Source organism: Calypte anna, unplaced genomic scaffold, assembly GCF_003957555.1.
Source record: "Calypte anna isolate BGI_N300 unplaced genomic scaffold, bCalAnn1_v1.p scaffold_208_arrow_ctg1, whole genome shotgun sequence".
In the NCBI taxonomy this organism is placed as follows: domain Eukaryota; kingdom Metazoa; phylum Chordata; class Aves; order Apodiformes; family Trochilidae; genus Calypte; species Calypte anna.
This window is the reverse complement of record NW_022045482.1, coordinates 84,323-103,455: the sequence shown is the minus strand read 5'-3', so window position 1 is coordinate 103,455 and position 19,133 is coordinate 84,323. Positions and strand designations below refer to the sequence as shown.

The 19,133-nt window shown below is 55.4% G+C and overlaps 1 long non-coding RNA gene and 2 pseudogenes across 2 annotated transcripts; 2 read left to right on the top strand and 1 right to left on the bottom strand.

Moving 5' to 3' along the window:
- LOC103527165 overlaps positions 1-19,133 on the top strand; it is a 172,807-nt pseudogene that overhangs the window by 109,250 nt on the left and 44,424 nt on the right.
- Positions 973-19,133, bottom strand: part of LOC115600294 — a 71,721-nt pseudogene continuing 53,560 nt past the window's right edge.
- Positions 7,732-11,205, top strand: LOC115600296. Of its 2 annotated transcripts, XR_003988887.1 has the most exons (4): positions 7,732-7,763; positions 9,369-9,478; positions 9,751-9,898; positions 10,708-11,205. It is a non-coding gene; the product is annotated as an uncharacterized LOC115600296 (long non-coding RNA). The 2 variants fall into 2 exon arrangements; XR_003988886.1 differs by lacking the exon at positions 7,732-7,763 and having other exon boundaries at positions 9,352-9,478.

Below are 19,133 nucleotides of genomic sequence, written 5' to 3'. Positions count from 1 at the left end.
ACTCTCTACAACTCCCTGAAAGGAGGTTGGAGCCAGGGGGGGGTTGGTCTCTTTTCCCTGGAAACTCTCAGCAAGACAAGAGGGCACGGTCTCAAGTTGTGCCAGGGGAGGTTTAGGTTGGAGATTAGAAAGAATTTCTTTCTGGAGAGGGTGATCAGACATTGGAATGGGCTGCCCAGGGAAGTAGTGGATCCTCCATGTCTGGAGATATCTAAAAAGAGCCTGGATGTGGCACTGAGTGCCATGAGCTGGGAACCATGGGGGGAGGGGATCAAGGCTTGGACTTGATGATCTCTGAGGTCCCTTCCAACCCAGCCAATTCTATGATTCTGAGATTCTATGAACAGCTGGAGTCATGGCCATCAGGACAGCTCAGTCTCTCTCTTCTCCATCAGCTCTATCTCCTACCTCTCCAGTCACTCTGCTGGAAGCTGCTTTACCCCCACCCCAGCGTGGGACAAAGAGAGGGGGCTTTGGGGAGGGGGGCCCAACCTCAGAGAAACCAAAGCATTCTTCAACCCTTTGCACCCCACCAGCCACGAGGGATTGCTCCTTTCTACATTTGTAACATTTTATTGAGTATCTTATTAATAAAAACAACCAAGTGGTATCGAACCTCAGGCTAGTGTGCCCCCACCCAGATTTGTAGCAACAGCCATCTGGATACTGAAGTGTAAAGACACATTTATGGGTCTAAATAAAAAAAATCTTAGTGGAAAAGAATTCTTTTCACCTCAAAATCACACAGCTCACGTTTTCTTTCCAAGTCCCACTGCAAAGTCCCACTAAAATGTTCCACATGGCTGTTCCCTACCAAAAAACAGAAACAGACATGGTCCCATCCTGCCCCATCCCTTGAGGAGCATCTCATAGTGATAATCACTTCCTCCTTTTGCCTTATCTGGGAAAAAAAGGTTGTCCAAGCATGGAAACTCTCAAGCTTGGCCGTGTCCCTTCATTCCTGGTGATGGCTGAGGTGGGTCTGGTGGTGAGAGATGAGATCGCAGCTCTGGTAAAAACTCTTCTCACACTGGGAGCAGCTTTAGGGTCGTTCACCCCTATGGAGTCGCTGATGTCTCAACAAGTGGGAGCTTTCCCTGAAGCCCTTCCCACACTGGGGACACGTGTAGGGCTTTTCCCCAGTGTGGACATGTTGGTGACGAATCCAGGAGGTGCTGTTGTTGAAGGCTTTCCCACAGTGAGTGCAGGGATACAACTTCTCTCCTGTATGGATGCGGTGATGCTGTGACAATGCAGAACTGTGGGTAAACTCCTTCCCACACTCCAGACACTTATACGGTTTCTCTCCTGTATGGATGCGGTGATGCTGTGATAAATTGGAACTATGGGAAAACTCCTTCCCACACTCCAGACACTTATAGGGTTTCTCTCCTGTATGGATGCGGCGATGCTGTGATAAATTGGAACTATGGGAAAACTCCTTCCCACACTCAGAACATTTAAAGGGTTTCTCTCCCGTGTGGATGCGGTGATGCTCTGATAAACTGGAACTCTGGGTAAACTCCTTCCCACACTCCAGACACTTATAGGGTTTCTCTCGTCTATGGATGCGGTGATGCTCTGATAAACTGGAACTATGGGTAAACTCTTTCCCACACTCCAAACATTTATAGGGTTTCTCTCCTGTGTGGATGCGGTGATGTTCTGATAAATGGGAACTCTGGGTAAACCCCTTCCCACACTCCAGACACTTATAGGGCTTCTCTCCTGTGTGGATGCGGCGATGCTTTGATAAATGGGAACTATGGTAAAACCCCTTCCCACACTCGGAACATTTAAAGGGTTTCTCACCAGTATGGATCCGTTGATGCTGGATAATATTCCATCTCCTGCTAAAACCTTTCCCGCAGTCAGGGCAGGTGTAGGACATGGTGTCTGTGTGATGGTATCACCGTTGGACCAGATCCAAGCTGTCTCTAAACCGTCTCCTGCAGTCAGGACATCTCTGGGGTCTCTCACCCCGATGGATTTTCTGAATATGAAGATTGGCCAAGAGGATCCTAAACCTTTTCCCACATTCCTGGACAGTGTTAAATGCTTCTCCTGGATGGATTGAATGATTTCTCAGTAATGTGCTTTGACCAAAAGCTGTCTGATCTTTGGGGGTACCCAGAGAGGTTTATGCCCAGATGGAGTCACCCCGTGCCTGTGAAAGAAGCCATAGTGCAGTGACAAAGTAGGGGTGGGCTTTTTGTGGGGTGAAGGCAGTCAAAACCTACATCAGTCCTCCTGTGGGTGAAACTGGAGTGTGAGGTGGAATGAGGAGGTTTCCCATAGAGGTGGACACCCACTGATCATCCTTTACTTCATCTTTAGGTATTATACTGGCCCGGGATTATTAAGCCCCTTAAAGTATTCTGGACTTGCAATCGTTACCCCTGGCTCCAGGGGGATTTCAGGGTGCCCAGTTGCAGCCCCCAAACCGTTGGGATGACTTGGGGATCCCCTATCACAGCCCTGCAAGCCAGAAGGAGTTGGAAATGCCCGGGTGAGTTGGGGGAACCAATCACAGCTCCTCCACCCTCCTGAAAAAGGTGGGGGGTCACCAATCCCACCACCCTCACCCCGGGGATAAGTTTAGTTCCCCCCTCTCACCCATCCCCCTCCCTCCTCCATCTTGTGCTGCTCTCCCCCAGTTTGGGCGGTACTGGGATAACCAACCCCCTCCCATCACCTCCCGGTACCTGCAGGGGGGGCACAGCCCAGGCCGGTGGGCAGGGGGGGGCGATGCTCTGGCGGTCACCAGTTGGGGGGTCCCGGCTGCGGGGCGGGGGGTGTGGGTGCAGCCCCGGGGCGGCAGAGAGAAACCTCCCGGGAGCTGCAGCGCGATCGCGGGAAGCGGCGGGGGGAGGAAGAAAAGGTGGGGAGGGGCCTCGGGGGGGAGGGACCCGACCTGGGGGTGAGGTTGGGAGTTGGCAGGGGAGGGGACACCAGGGTTGTGTCCTGGGGGGGTTGGGGACATCAGGCTTGTGGCTGTTAATTCACTGCTTTCAGGTGTAAACTCAGGGGGACAGTGACCAACCCAGGTCAGGGTTTCTGCCCTGAAGGTTCTTCCTATTTCATTTCCATTTCACACTCAGCTTCATGGAACAGAATTCACTCTGAAATAGTTTTTTTTCCTCTTCAGAGCACCTCGAATTTTGGGAAGCTGCAGACTCCAACTAAACAAGTGCAGGGGAGATCAGAAGTGTTGTGTTGGGTTCTCCACAGCTCTGGAATGAGGGATCCATGTGACCATGATCTTAAGTCCAGGGCAGCTGCTGTGACCTGGCCAACCCCAGTGTTCCACAGTATGACCACCAGTACCCTGCCTGTAGAGCAGGAAGTTGGACTGGATGACCTTTAGAGGGCCCTTCCAACCCAAATCATCCTCTGATTGAAGTTTGGGGGGATGGCTTGGTTTCTTCCATGGCTGCCTTCCCATCCTACCAGTGGGTCCCATCCTACCAGACAATCTTCCCATGCCTGGGACCTCCTCCTCCTCCACTTGCTGTGGCCATCGCCTTTCCACTGGAGGCATTGTAATCATCATTAATTGTAACTCATTATTATTATTACGCTATTAAAGCACTTTTAATTTCAACCCTCGGGGATTCATTCCTTCTCCCCTTTCCCCTCCAAGGGAGTTTTCAGTGATTAAAAACCTTCTAAACTGCAAGGCTTCTCCAAAGGGGTGTGAGCTTTGGGAATGATCCCCTGGCACCCCCTTCACCACTTTTATCACACATTTTATCACAGAATCATCACATGAGGAGGGATGAGGACGAAATGTTGGCAAGGGCTTGGAGTGACCAGTCAAGGGGGGAAGTGTTCAAGGTCAGGTTGGATTGGGCTTAGAGCATCCTGGTCAAGTGGGAGATGTCCCTGTCCATGCAGGGGGTTGGAGCTAGATGATCTTTCAGGCCCCCTCTAACCCAAACCATTCTGTGATTCATGATGCTACAATCACAAAAGTGAAGGTTATGGGCTGTGTAAAATACTCCCAGGAGTCTCAAAGGGGGGATTTGTCCTTGAAAGAAAAGGATTAACAGCCACAAAAGTTATTCCAGGCTTAAAAACATGAAGGGCTGGTTTAATGGTGGTGGGGAGGAGGGAATGGGAGGACACCCTTCCTGACCTGAGCACAAAACAAAGACCTCAGGAGCCTGGAGATAAGAAGCTGTTGAATCAGTGCTGCCAGGTGTAAATCAGGAGGACAGTGACCAAGGCTGCCTTCACTGCCCTGAAGGTTCTTCTGTGCCTTTGGTCTGCACAGCAGACCCTAAAGTCTTCTCCAAAGGCTTCAGGCTTTGGGGAAATGTTTCCTGGCACCTTTTCTGGGAAAAACTTAATAAACCAAATATCTGCACTCTGGGTGGGGATTGGTTTTTGAATCAGGAGACAACTGACAGAAGCCTGACTGCAGGCTGCTGGAGGCATCCTGTCTCATGTCCCAAGGTGTCACAGAGCTTTCAGGAGAGCTCATGAAGCATCCCTCCTGACAGGCAAGGAGCAGTAACGCTCCTCTGAAGAGCTGTGCCAGCTCCTGGAGTCTACAGCCCGGCAGAAACACCCGTGCCCCACGCTCCCCAGGCTCCCTGGCAGCAGGACTGAGCGGCCACCAGAAACACTGCCTGAACAACACCAGGGGGATTTGGGGAGAAAAACCTCAGAATCAGCTCCTCAGACACCCAGAGCTTTTGCCAGCTGTGCTACTCGAGCATTTCCAGCACACCCAATCCAAACCCAGCTCTCACAGCAGCCACAGTGCCTCTGCCATCCACATCTTCAAGCAGGGGAAAGGAACCGCTCTGAGAGCTGCAGGGCAGAGGAGAGGGGCAGCTGAGAGCAGTCCCCGAGGGGAGAGCAGTGCTGGAGCAGAGACACCTTCCCCTCTGGGGAAAGGAGAGAGGAGAAGGGAGAGAGACTGAGGGGCTGGAAACTCAACTGCACAGCTGGCATGGAACAGCCCTGCTGGAAAGGAAAAGAAGGACATCTAGACACAGAGAGACAAAAGCCATCTCACCTTCCTGCCCCTTGCCCCAGCCATGCTCACGTTGCTCAAGTGTGGCTTTTTTCTAAAATTGTATGTATTTCAGTAAAAAGCTGACATCACCCTGGTACAGAGTGCTCCTCCATGAGCTGCAGATCCACACCTGCCCCTCCGTGCTCCTCCATGGGCTGCAGGGGACAGCTGCCCTCTCCCCACAGCCTGCAGGGGAACTTCTGGTCTGGCCCTTCCTTCAGTCACTGACCTTGGGGTCTTGTGGAGGGCTGGCAGCAGGCTTCCACCTCCTTCTCCGGGGACATCTTGGGCATTTTCTGCCACAGACATTCCATGGTCACCCAGGGCAGCTGCTGACTCCTGAGGGAGGTGCTCACCTGATAAAGGGCACCCCAGGTCTCCACACCTCTTATATACCCCCAGGCTCCCCACAGAGACCCCCATGACAATGGTGTCCAGGCACCAGACCCTGCATCACAAAGCCCTGGTGGTGGCTGTGGAGATGCCCCAGGCCTGGAACTGGCTGGGACTGTGTCACAGAACAATGGAATCATGGAGTGGGTTGGGTTGGAAGGGTTAAAGATCATCTAGTTCCAACCCAACCCATTCCATGATTCCATGATCCCACTCAACTGAAGCCAACCCTGCCCCTGTCCCCATGGAACTCCCTTCTTAATCCCACCCACAGCATCAGCCTCACTCAGCAGTAGTGTCAGCTGCTCAAGGATGAGCTTCCCGTGCTTCTCCTGCTCCATGATCCTACAGATCATTCCCATGACCCTCCAGATCATTCTGAATCCCAGAGTACCTCAGGCTGGAAGAGACCCCTGAGCATCTCCTTGTCTGAGTGCCCTGCTCAAGGCAGGATGAACCAGATGAGGTTGCTCAAGGGCTTCCCCAGCGTGGCTTCATCCACAAAGGGCCTGAAAGTGCCTTTTGTCCCAGCCCACAGGGGGATTATAAAGACAGCAAACAGTGTTGGCACAAGTGCTGGACAGTGAGGCACCATCACTGCTTGCCAGGAGGACTTTGGATCCCTGATGGCACTGTGACCCTCATCATCTCATGAACTTCCCACCCACCACATCACCCACCTCTTCAATCCAGACATCCCCAGTCTGGCTACAACAGGACAATGGTAGAGCATGGCAAAGGGCTTGCTAAAGGCCAGGTGCACCCCATGCCTTTCTGTGCCCTGCCCACTCTGCTTCAGCAATCCCCTCTTTGTCTTTTCACCTGCAGAACACAGCACTACTCACAGAATACCTCACAGAATACCTGAATACCAACCCTTTGAAATTTCCAAAGGCAAGGGTCTCATTTCCTTGCAGAGGAGCCCTCTGGATTTCCTCGCACTGGAGTTAGAATTATCTCCCTTAGAGACCTTGGTTATCCAAGGGGTGGACTTGATCTCAGAGGTCCCTTCCAACCCAGACGATTCTATGATTCTATGATAAAATTAGTCAAAATCTGAAGTGGGCTGGAGAGAATTAGCTAAAGTCATGTTGAGCCCCAAAATCTATCATGGTTTAATGCTGGGCCGGCAATTAATCAAATTACAGATGCTCTCTATTAATCCCCCCTCCCCTCCCAGATAAAGAAAGGAGAGAGGATAACGGAGAGAGATTGATGGGTTGGGAACTAAACTGCACAGCTTGAAATGAAACTCTAATGAAAGAAAGGAAAAATTTCTAAATCTACACAAATAGACAGGAAAATTGATACCACGGTCCTGCCCCCCTCTCCCCCAAGAACTCTCACGTCACCACTGAGGCTGCAGGGCGGCCCTGGGAAAGTCCAGCCTGGACTCCTGGACTCAGCAGTGCTCTGTGGCTGGAGGCAGGAACACAGAGATTAATGCTGGAAGAGCTCAGGAACAGAGGCAGAGGAACGGACGGAATCCTCCCAGGTCTGAAGCAAACAGGGAGAGGAGAAGGGAAGGGAGCATCACAAAGCCCTGGTGGTGGCTGTAGAGATGCCCCAGGCCTGGAACTGGCTGGGACTGTGTCACAGAACCATGGAATCATGGAATGGGTTGGATTGGAGGGGTTAAAGATCATCTATTTCCAATCCAACCCATTCCATGATTCCATGATTCCACTCAATTGAAGCTAATCTGGCCCCTGTCCCCATGGAACTCACTTCTTCATCCCCTTATGCCGGTATTGCCATGCCAGGCCCTGTGAGCCATGGGAGGTCTTCCCACTGCGGGTGGGTGAGTGTGTGGGCTCCAGGGGCCTTGGCTGCCCACCCCAGGAGGCAGCAGCCAGGGACCCAGCCCCGTCAGAGCATCCCCGGGCAGGGACCCTCCCTGCCCCCCCTGCCAGCGCATCCCTCGCTCCGGCGTCCCGGGACCCCCTCTCTCCCCGTGCTGCCCTCCCTCATCACACCCTCAGCCCTGGGGCTCACAGGGCTCAGCAGTGTCCCAGCCTTGAGCCGTGGCTGCTGACACTCCTGGCAGCTGGGCAGAGGGCTCAGAACACAGGTACCCATGGACACTCCTGCCAGGACACGTGTGCCTGCCTCTCCTGGCCACTCCTTCTGCCCCCATCCCATGCTCAGAAGGGGATGGGAGCTCTGCTGGGTCCCCCCCTCCGTCCCCATTTGACACTCTTTGCCCAACTGTCCCCTCTCCGCCTGGCAGCAAGAGGCCCAAAAGCTGCAGTTTCTGTCCTCCATCTGCAGCATCAGCAGCCCACACACCACTGTGTGGCTCTGGCTCTACTACTGCCAGGAGGAATTGTTGGAGATCATCAAGGTGAGGAGATGGACAGCAAGGCTGTGGGGCGTCAGAGGCATCAGCACAGCCCTCAGGGCAGGGGAGACCTTGGCTGGGCAGGGGGATGCCCAAGAACACTGCTCCAGCTCTCTGTCCTTGGGGGTGCTCCAAAGACACCTGAGTGGCCCAACTGGAGCCAGGACTTGGACCCAACACCACTTTTAGGTCCCTGGGCCAGCCTATGGCTCTGGGATGGGAACAGCCCTTCCCACCACAGAGCCTGGGACCTCTGGGAGCTCACTGGGGTGGGGGTGCCAGGGGGAAGTCTCCCGGGCTCTGCCAGCCCCTCGGGATATTGCTGAGCAAAGGAAACTGCCCCATCCTGACCTGTCCCACCCGGCTCTACTCCCCAGGAGCTGCTAGAGGAGAAGCCCCTTGGCCTGGACACCACAGTGAAGCCATCACGTCCATGGGCAACTGCCCCAGCCCCCAGTTTGGTCCCCCTGGTGCCCAGTGGCCCCAGCAGCACAGGGCCCAGGAGGGGGCTTCCCCAATTCCTCGATCCAAGAAGGAGGCAGACACTGGGCCAGGGGGTCCCACTGGGTGTTCCCTCCAGAGATGATTGTCAATGCCATGGCCATTGAGATGTCCCCCATGTCATGGGAATTAGCCCAGATCTCCAAGCCTGGGGTCTGTCTCCTCCTTGCCTGCTCTGAAGAGCATCTCTCTGTCCCTGCAGCAGAGAGGGGCAGCCTCCTGCAGGCCTGCTTCTCCAGCATCTTCTGTGTGAACACCCAGGGCCCCGAGGCTGTCCTCTGCTCCAAGGGATGCCATGGGTTTGTCCAGCTTTGAGGACAACTCTTGCCTTTCCCTTTCAGGGAGAGAAGAAGGGTGAATAGAGAGCACCTGTCATTCCTTTAAGTGCTGGCTCAGCCTTAAACCGTGACAGGGATGAACCACAGGGAGCTCCCCAGGACTGAGACCCCTTCCTGGGCACACTCACAGCTGCCCCCATGCCCGAGGCTTCCAGGGCTGTCCCCAAGCCTCTGATCCTCAATGTCCACACTGGAAACCATGCTGCAGAGCTGGGACACAGCACTGGTGACTGCTCCACCCTGTTTCTTCAGAACTTCTCCCAGCTCTGGCCTCAGTACAGGGAACCAAGCCCCCAACCCTGCCCAGCTCCTGGTGCAAGGAGGGGGACAGAGAACATCCCTCGTTCCCTACCAGCCCCCTCCTCCCCGACTGCTGCCAGAGCCCCTTCTCCTCCCTCTTCAGTGCCCCCCACCCCAGCACCCTGACCCCCTCCCAGGTGGACTCTGCCTCACTGGCAAGGGGACCCCGGCCCCGGGGCTTTCCCCCTCTGCCTTTACCTCTGGCCAGAGCCAAGAGCCCCCACCACAGGTCCCCAGGGAGGTGGACACCCCTTGGGAAAGCCTTGGGGGATGTTTCTGGGGGCAGTGAGTGGCTGGCAGCAGAGGCAGCAGCAGCAGTGGGATGCAGTGATCCGTGCCCCATCCCAGGCACATCAGCACCTCCCAGCTCCTGCTGTCCTTCACCACGTCCCATCCAGAAGATGGCTCTGCCAGCGACTTTTCTGCCCGGGGCTCTCCCTCTCAGCATCCCGGTTTTCCTCCTCCCCAGGAAGGTCTTCCCGGCTGCCTGACCCAGGGCTGCTGCAGCTCCAGCCCTGTGGGGAAGCCTTGCAGTCCTGGCAGCCTCTGGAAGTTGAACATTCCTGAGAAATGCTCTGGGTAAGAAATGCCTTTGGCTCCTCCTGGTTATGGGGGGCAGTGTGAACGAGGGGACCCCCAGCGGATGAGTGGGGATGATGAGGACTCACCCTGCTCTGGAGCAGGGCCCAGGCAAAGGCTCCCAGCCAGCTCCAGTTCCCCATGGAGCCCTGACCCCCATTTTCCCTCTTCTCCCCAGCAGACCCTGGCTCTGCATCCCAGTCTCATGTCACAGCTGAGATGTGCTGGGTGATGCTCGAGGTGACAAAGCTCCTCTCTCCTTTGTCCCACAGATGTTCATGAAATACCTCCAGCCCCCCATCGAGTAGACATCATCCTCATGGCCATCAAGAACATGAAAGGCCCAGGGCAGTACAGCAGGAGCTGTCTACCTACATGGTAGACATCCTTGTGAGCCAACCTGTCTTCCATACACAGCATGTGAGTAGCCCATGGGGGGCAGAGCTGATGCTCCAGCCCAATGGGGACCTCTTCTCCCCTGGCTCCATGCCTGGCCAGCACTGGGATCATTTCAAGCTGGTGGACTGCAAGGGGAATGGAAGCAGCTCCCTGTGGCAGCTGGGGAAATGGTTGTGCTCTCCCTGCTGCACCAAGGGCCTGATGCAAAGGGCCATGGGGAGGAGGAGCAGCAGCAGGGTCCTTGCCCCCAGCACTGCCCTGGCACCTCCTGCCCTGTCTTGGCCTCTTGCAGGGATCAGCAGCTGCAGCCCTGGCTGCCCTGCAGTGGGTGAGGACAGGGCTGGGCACCCTGCCTGGGGCACCAGGGCTCAGCCTGTCCCTCCAGCATGCCAGGCTGGCACTGGAGCAGGACTGGAGCACAGAGGAGCCAAGGAACAGAAACCTGCTCTGAGCCGGGGGAACAGCATGAGCAGAGCTGTCTGCTTGCCAAGGGAGACTGCTGGACAAGCACAGCATCCTCAAGACTCTCCTGGTTCCTGGGTGTCCACATGTAGCCCCAGCTGGTCCCACTATTGCCCAGGTATTGTAGGAGCCTGTCCACATGGGGCTCAGCTGGGCAGCACCTGAGTGCCACCATGAGGAGATCCACCAGGAGACCCCACAATGATGCTCAGCTCACACTGCCCCCTGACACAGGGCACCCCTATGCTGGGACAGAGCACGTGGAGACCTCTGTGTCCAAGGATGCTGCTGCCACAAACACAGGGGACGGCAGGCACAGGGATGAATTCATGTTGGAAAGGGATCTGTTTGAACTCTTTTTACCCCAGGGATGACTTCCCCTCCACCAAGCAGCCCATGCCCATGCCAGCAGCTATGGGAGCAGAGGCAGAAACCAAGACCTTGCTCCTCCCGTAGCAGCTTTCTCTCCACCTGGCTCAACCTGGACTTGCTAAAAGCCATTCAACCTGCCAGGCTTTGGCAGGATGGATTTTACCATCCACCAGAGTCAGTCTCCTGCAGCATCCTCTCCTTTCTTGACCTGCCTTCTTCCATGGCACACAAGCCAACACAGCTCCAACACCAGCACAGCACAACCCCACAGCACCGTGTCTGCTGGGGATGCAACCACCACGCGCTGCCTTGGACCATCTCCTGAGGCCCCAGAGAGGTGGACACAAGTCCAGGGCCCAGATTAAGGACATCCAGGAGCAGTGCTTACTTCTTTACTGTACCCCTCACATCCTCATCAGTACTGAGGGGCTGTTTTTCACAGCTTCAGCCACTGATTGCATTCTCCAGCACTAACAGTGCAGTGAAGAAGAGGCCTTTGAAGACTGCTGTAGCTGGAAGGGAATCTAGCAATTATTTTTAAAACCTTGAAAACACTGATTTCATCATCTTAAAAATAAATTCTTCCTAACCTATGTCTCCTGTTTTGTTTTTCTTTTCTCTTCTAAACAGTTTCCTCCTTTTCTCCAACCTGTGCCTTGCCACTTAAACACTGTACACTGGTAAGGATGAAAGCAAGACCCCAAAACTATTTTTTTCATTCTTTCCAATTTGGTCAACATGGAAACACAAGAAAAAGGCTCTCCCAGAGTTTTTAAATGTACTTTTTTTCCATTTAATGAAAGGCACTGGAGCAAGGGAACCATAACTGAGCAGCTGTGTTTCCACATCCTTGCCACACAGCCATGTCTCACTCTTTGGCATCATCAGTGGGAAATCACCCACTGCATCTGGCATTTGCTGCCCCAAAGGGTCTGGGTGGTGACATGGTGACACCAGGCTGGCTGTGATCACCTGGAGCCCCTGTGTTGTCCAGAACAGAAACCTGTCCCAAGCCCCACGCAGCAGCAGCACGGGTCTGCAGCTGGCCCAAGGGGTGTCCATGGACGACCACGGTTCCCAACACTCCTCCTGGCTCCTGGGAGTCAACAGGCAGCCCCACTGCAGCTCCTCTGGCCAAGGTGCCCTTCTGCCCCAGTGTTTCCTGAGGAGCAACCCCGGGGTGATGGGCTGCAGGCCCCCTGCTCCCCAGGTCCCCCAGAAGCTCCACTCCCCTCAGTCCCCCTGCTTCCCCTGCTCCCCCACAGGCTCTGCTCCCCCATGGGCACGGTACTGCTGAAGCTGCCAAGTGGGGACTCTGGGGGCTGCCACATCCTCCTCACCACCCATGGCCACACGTCGGATGGGGTAAGCAGGAGGAGTGGCAGGGGTCTGCAGGGGGCATGGCAGCCCCAGCATGGCACAAGTTGCTCCTGGGAAGATTCCAGGTGGACAAGAGGAAAATTTTCCACTGGCAGGACAGTGGAACATTGGAATGGTCTCCCAGGGGAAGTGGTGGATTCTCCCACTGGGGACAGTTTCAAGTCTCAGCCCAACAGCGTGCTGAGACATCTCATAGGAACTGCACTATTACCTAGAGGGCTTGGACCAAAGGATCCTTGAGGTCCCTTCCAACCTGACATTCTATGATTCCATTCTTCCCCACCAGCATCTTCTGGAACACCTTCCAACAGCAGCTTGGGAACGGTTCTTTGGATCATACTCCTAGAACCATGACAGGGTGTGGTTTGGAAGGGACCTCTGAAGGGACCTGGCCATCCCAGCAACCATCCAGTCCAGCAGGAGCCAGGAGAGCAGTAAGGAGGGCAGCATGGGCAAAGCCCTGAGCCGGCCAGGCTGTTTCTGCTGGAACTGCTGTTGCCTGGGCAAGGGCCAGCAGGAGCATGAGGACTTTGAGGAGGACTACGTGCCCCAGAGGTTGGTGCCGGCACCAGTTTCAACAAAGAGCCAAGCAGAGCCCAACAAGAAGGCAGCCAGACAGCCATCATGGAAAGTCTGGAAAAGCAGGAGGGCTCCTGTGAGCCAGGTGTTGGAAGGGTCTGTCTCCAACCCTTCCTGGTGGGAGTCGAGCACCATGCTCACCCAGCATTGCTTGGGCCAGCCTGGTCCTGGCAGCCACCTCCATCCCACACCTCCTCCTCCTCCTCCTGCCCACAGGAGGTGGGCCACAGGCAGCAACCAGCAGTGCTGCAGGGTGGCAGCCAGAGCCAGGTCTCGTCCCTTGATGGGGACAGACTGCCAGAGCTGCCCTGCCCCAAGAACTCTCAAGCCAAATCTACGGGTAGGGAGCCCAAGGGCAATGGGCATGGACATCTTCCCAGCCCAGGAGCTGTTGGGCAGCTGGGAGGTGCTGGAGGGAACAGGCTGGGCCGGGAGGCTGTAAGGGTATCCTGGCAGAAGGACCTTTCACAACTGGGACGTGGAGCCACAGGAGCAAGGGCCAGAGTCATTGCAGTCTCTCCTTGGTTTCTCCTGCAGTCGGGCAGCCTGGTAGGCAGGGCGACAGAGGAGGAAACAGCTTGCCAGCCATGCCGGCTGCCTCTCCTCAGGCAGGATGTGGCACCCAGGCATGCACTCACAGCTCAGCCCTCAGGAGCTGCCAGCACTTGCTGTCAGAAGCCACGTCCCCCTCCAGCTGCACGCTCCACACCTTTAGGCAGGGGCAGAGACAAGGCTGCCAGCACCTGCTGCAAGCTGCCCCATCTGCCAGATGCACCCTCTACATCATCTTCTTCCAGAAGCAGTTACAAGGCTGCCAGCACCTGCTGCAAGCTGCCTCCTCTGCCAGCAGCAACCTTTGCCAGAGGCAGAAACACAGCCAGCAGCGCTGCAACCAGTGGCCCCCAAGAGGTTGTGTCCTCTGCCCGGGGCACGTGGGGTGACCTTGGCACATCTGCCAGGGTGGAGAGCTGGAAGCCTGCCCTGCACGGCCCTGGAGCCTCTGCCCCAGCTGGAAAGGGGACAGCCTGGCACGTCCCCAATGAGCCCCAGGACTAGGGTTTCACTGGGCGATGGCAATGCTGCAAGAAGCCAGCAGCAAGGCAGGACCGGGCAATACCAAGAAGAGCAGAGGAAGTCTGGGCAGCTGATGGAAACATCCCTTGCCTGATCTCCACAGACGTGGGAGCACTGGTGTTCCCTGCAGCACCCCTGGGACAGCTTCCTTGGAGAGGGACGTGGGACCAGCATGCTGTGGACAAACGGCACGACATGTACCAGAAAGGTTGACAGTGAGTGTCAGGTGCCAGCCCAATATCAGGTTATCCTGTGACCAAGGGGCTGCTGCAGATCGTTTGACCATCCCGTCAGTCCACATGGAGCATCTGGAGGACCAGGAGAGGAGCTGCCCGGCCCAGCCCAGCGCAGCCACCTGGCAGTGTCAGCAGGGTGGCCTGGAGGCCAGGCAGCTCTGGTGGCAGGAGAGCGAGGAGCAGCAGGTCCTCCTGACAGAGTCGTGGCAGCTCAGTGTCAGATCCAGGAGGGTGAGTACCAAGGACGGCATGGGATGGGATGGGATGGGATGGGATGGGATGGATGGGATGGGATGGGATGGATGGGATGGGATGGGATGGGGTGTGATGGGTTGGGACTGGGCGGGACAGGACAGGACAGGGAGATGGAGCCTCCCTCTGCCTGGATCACGCCGCTGCCCTGCACAGCTACGGCCCCATCATCTCCCGTCTCTGACAGCAGCCGCTGCTGGCAGGGTCCTGGCATCCAGGTGCTGCTGGGAGCCAGGCTGCTTTTACTTAAACCCTCTTTCCTTCCAGACCTGCAGAGTGAGCTTGAACCTGTGTCAGCCAGAGGTGAGGCGCAGGGAACTCCTGCATGATGCCACCAGCAGAGAGGACATGCTGGAATCATAGAATCATAGAATTGGCTGGGTTGGAAGGGACCTCAGAGATCATCAAGTCCAACCCTTGAACAGTAGTTGCAGTTGCTAGACCATGGCACTCAGTGCCACATCCAGGCTCTTCTTAAATATCTCCAGACACGTAGAATCCACTACTTCCCTGGGCAGCCCATTCCAATGCTTGATCACTCTCTCCGTAAAGAAATTCTTTCTAATATCTAACCTAAACTTCCCCTGGCACAACTTAAGACCATGCCCTCTTGTCTTGTTGAAAGTCGTCTGGCAAAAGAGTCCAAACCCCACCTGGCTACAACCTCCCTTCACGGAGTTGTAGAGAGCAATGAGGTCTCCCCTGAGCCTCCTCTTCTTCAGGCTGAACAGCCCCAGCTCCCTCAGCCTCTCCTCATAGGGTCTGTGCTCGAGTCCCTTCACCAGCCTGGTTGCCCTCCTTTGGACCTGCTCCAGGACCTCAATATCCTTCCTAAACTGAGGGGCCCAGAACTGGACACAGTACTTGAGGTGTGGCCTCACCAGGGCTGAGTACAGGGGCAGAATCACTTCCTTGGACCTGCTGGCCACGCTGCTCCGGATACAGGCCAGGATGCCATTGGCCTTTTTGGCCACCTGGGCACACTGCTGGCTCATGTTCAGCTTCCTGGCAATCTAGACTCCCAGGTCTCTTTCTGCCTGGCTGCTCTCCAGCCACTCTGTCCCCAGCCTGTAGCGCTTCATGGGGTTGTTGTGACCAAAGTGCAGGACCCGGCACTTGGCCTTGTTAAACCTCATCCCGTTGGAATCAGCCCAACTCTCCAGTCTGTCCAGGTCCCTCTGCAGAGTCCTCCTGCCTTCCAGGTGATCCACACTCCCCCCCAGCTTAGTGTCGTCTGTGAATTTGCTGATGATGGACTCAATCCCCTCATCTAAATCATCAATGAAGATATTGAACAGAACTGGGCCCAACACTGATCCCTGGGGGACACCACTAGTGACCGGCCGCCAACTGGATGCAGCCCCGTTCAGCACCACTCTCTGGGCCTGGCCCTCCAGCCAGTTCCTAACCCAGCACAGGGTGCTCCTCTCCAAGCTGCAGGCTTCCAGCTATCGTAGGAGGATGCTGTGGGAGACGGTGTCAAAGGCTTTGCTGAAGTCCAGGTAGAACACATCCACAGCCTTCCCCTCATCCACCAGTTGAGTCACCTGATCATAAAAGGAGATCAGGTTGGTCAGGCATGACCTGCCCTTTCTAAACCCCTGCTGGCTGGGTCTAATCCCATGGAGTGCATGGAAGCCCCCGCACCCAGCCAGCAGCAAGTGGGGGCAAGAGGGAGGAGATTCCTGACAGTGCTGGAGAACAAAGCAGGGGACTTAGACCAGGAGGGCGAAGAGGACAGTGACGGAGATGACATCATCTGGCCCTCTTCCCAGGACTTCTTTCAGGACCTCAACTTTGTCCTCCAGGAGGAATCCAGCACATCCAGCAGCATGGGCACAGAGTCTGAAGGACAGGAAGATAATTACCAGCAGAGCACATTTACTGAATCACTGGAGCTCATTGACATGGAGCCAGCAGGTTCTGCCCGGGCCAGAGCTCTTGAGAAAGAGGGGCACCACTTGCCTCTGGCCCCTGTGGCACAACAGAAAGCAAAAGCACCAGCTTGTCTTGCCTTTAGTGAGCTAGACACAGCAGTGGAGGCAGAGAGCCTGGCACCTGCCCCCTCCAGCCCCACAGAAGATGATCTGGCTCTGGTGGACACCGACCACTTCTTTGTTGGCAATGCTGTGGCCAAGGCTGTGCTTGTGACACAGAGACCAGACCAGCAGGACACCACAGCAGAAGCTGAGAGCCTGGCACCTGTCCCCTCCAAAACCACAGATGAGGATCTGGCTCTGGTGGGCACACACCAGTTCATTGTCAGGGAGTCTGTGGCCAAGGCTGTGTTTGTGACAGCAGGATCAGGCCAGCAGTCCACAGAACAGCAAGACCTCCTAGAAGGCATGGGCCATCATGGTGTGTGTCCTCCTGCTGCCATCCCCTCCATCCCTCTGCTCTTGCTCTCCCTGTGCACGTGGCCTCTGAGACCAGAGGTGACACACCGCCCTCCTCCAGTCCCAGGGACATGCCCAAGGCTGACCCAGGTACGTCCCCGAGGCGAGGGCAGGCCTGGCCCAGCAGCCATCCTGGTGAGCAGCACTGGGCACACGGGGACTGGCGGTGCCCAGGCCACCTCTCGCTGGGGAAAGGCCACGCTGACAGGGGCAGCCAGGAGCCCACGCATAACCCACCCAGCCCCTCACCTACAGCTCTCTTTCCTGCAGGCACGGCCACACCCCACAGGCCACAGCGCGATGGAAACGGTTCTCCCTCTTCAGAAGGGTGTCCAGGGGCGTGCGCAGGGTTTTCCAGTTCTTCCGTAGAGCACGTCGGAGAAAGGAACCCAGCTCCCCTGCCAGCACCGGGAGGGTTCCTGGAGGTGGCCACCAGCCCTGAGCACGCCCCACCATGCTGCCAGCTGCCTTTTACCTGCCTGTGGTTTTATTGAGCCTAATAAAAGCTGACAGTTCCCCACAGTGCTTGTCTGTGTCTGGTGCCTCCCGGGAGAAATGCAGAGCAAGGGGAACCGCTTCCAGGCAGCTGCAGCAGGAGCTGGGCTGGCAGGAATAAGATTTTATCCCCTTGTACCCCAAAGCACAGCGGAGCAAGCAAAGGCAGGGTGGGGGTACCCTGGTGAGGCCAGGGATGCCTCCCCTGCTGAGGGGCCCAGAACTGGACACAGGACTCAAGCTGTGGCCTCACCAGGGCTGAGTACAGGGTCAGAATCCCTTCCCTGGACCTGCTGGCCACGCTGTTCCTGATCCAGGCCAGGATGCCATTGGCCTTCTTGGCCACCTGGGCACACTGCTGGCTCATGTTCAGCTTTCTGGCAATCTAAACTCCCATATCCCTCTCTGTGTGGCTGCTCTCCAGCCACTCTGTGCCCAGCCTGGAGCTCCCCATGGGGTTGTTGTGGCCAAAGGGATGGAAAGAGCAGGAAGAAAAGCTTTGAGAGGTAGCTAGGTGGGAATAAAAGGAGAAGCCAGGCAAAAGGAGGCCCTCTCCTGAAGGAAATGTCAGTCCTAGCTCCACAGGATATTGAGAATGCTGAGGTTCTCCAGGACTTCTTTGCCTCAGTCTCCTCTGGGAAGTGCTCATTGCCTCATTGCAGAGGCCACAGCAGAGGAAAGCAGGGCCTGGGACAACCAAGGAGCCCCCACTGGGGGAGAAGAAGAGGTTTGTGATCATCTAAAGAACCTGCAGGGCCACAAGTTTATGGGACCTCACGGGGTCCACGCATGGGTCCTGAGGAGCTGGCAGACGCAGTTGCTGAGCCTCTGTCCATCCTATTGGAGAGGTGATGGTGGTCTGGTGAGGTTCCCACTGATTGGAACAAAGCTCTCAGGCACCCATTCATATTTTTTCCCTCTTCTCTCCCTATTTTCAGGAGGAAAAGGCAGCTAGTAGCTGATTCAGCTCTGAAAATCACCACCAACAAAAACATCTCTTCAGTGAATTTACTCTTGATGTATTTCCAGCTCCTATCAAGCAGTGAAGTGAAATGTCTCAGTGGCCCCTTTGGGAATTGTTTTGCTTTTTTTGCTGAACGTCAACATTGTCACTGATGCCTGTCCCTCATTTCTATCATTTCTGACAGAAAACGTTGTCTAAGAGCTTTTCAGTTGTCCTAGCCCCTCCACTCTTGCTTCTTCATGCCCTGCAGTCTTGTCCTGGTTTGGGCCAGGATAAAGGTGATTTTCTGTCTTGTACTTTTGCTTTTAGCCAAGTCTCTTGTAAGTAGTTGCACTTGCTGAAATTAACAGCAAGTTTCTCAGACAGTGTGTGCTTCTAGGACTGATAACACTCGATGTTTATAGTTACTGCTAGAGACTGGTGTGCAGAGCCAAGGACACTGCTCAGCTCTGAGGAAAACATTTTACTGTCCAGGAGGATAAAGAGGTCCCACCTGAGCCCTCCTTTGGGGAGGAACAGACAAGATAGATGCCAGAATTAACCAAACAGAATATTCCATCCCATATACGTCACACTCAGTATAAATTTGAGGCATCACGAGGGCCGAGCCAGATTTCCTGACTTCTGGATTTCCAGACTTCTGGATTTCCTGATTTCCTGCTTCCCTTCCTTCACCCGGCATCCTGGAAGGATCCCGTCCGTTCGTCTGCCTGTGGTCCTGATCCGTGCCAGCCCATATCTGTTTGTTCCTGCCTCCAGTTCTCGACTGCTGCCGACTCCAGGAGTCCAGCCTGGACTTTCCCAGGGCTGCCCTGCAGCCTCAGTGGTGACGTGAGAGTTATTGGGGGACAAAGGGGTAGGAACATGGTATCCATTTTCCTGTATATTTGTATATATTTAGTAATTTTTCCTATTTATCATTACTGTTCATTAAAGCTGTGTAGTTTAGTTTCCAACCCATGTCTCTCTCCCTTATTCTCTCTCCTTTCTTTATCGAGGAGGAGAGAGACATTAATAGAGAGCATCTGTTATTCGGTTTAATTGCC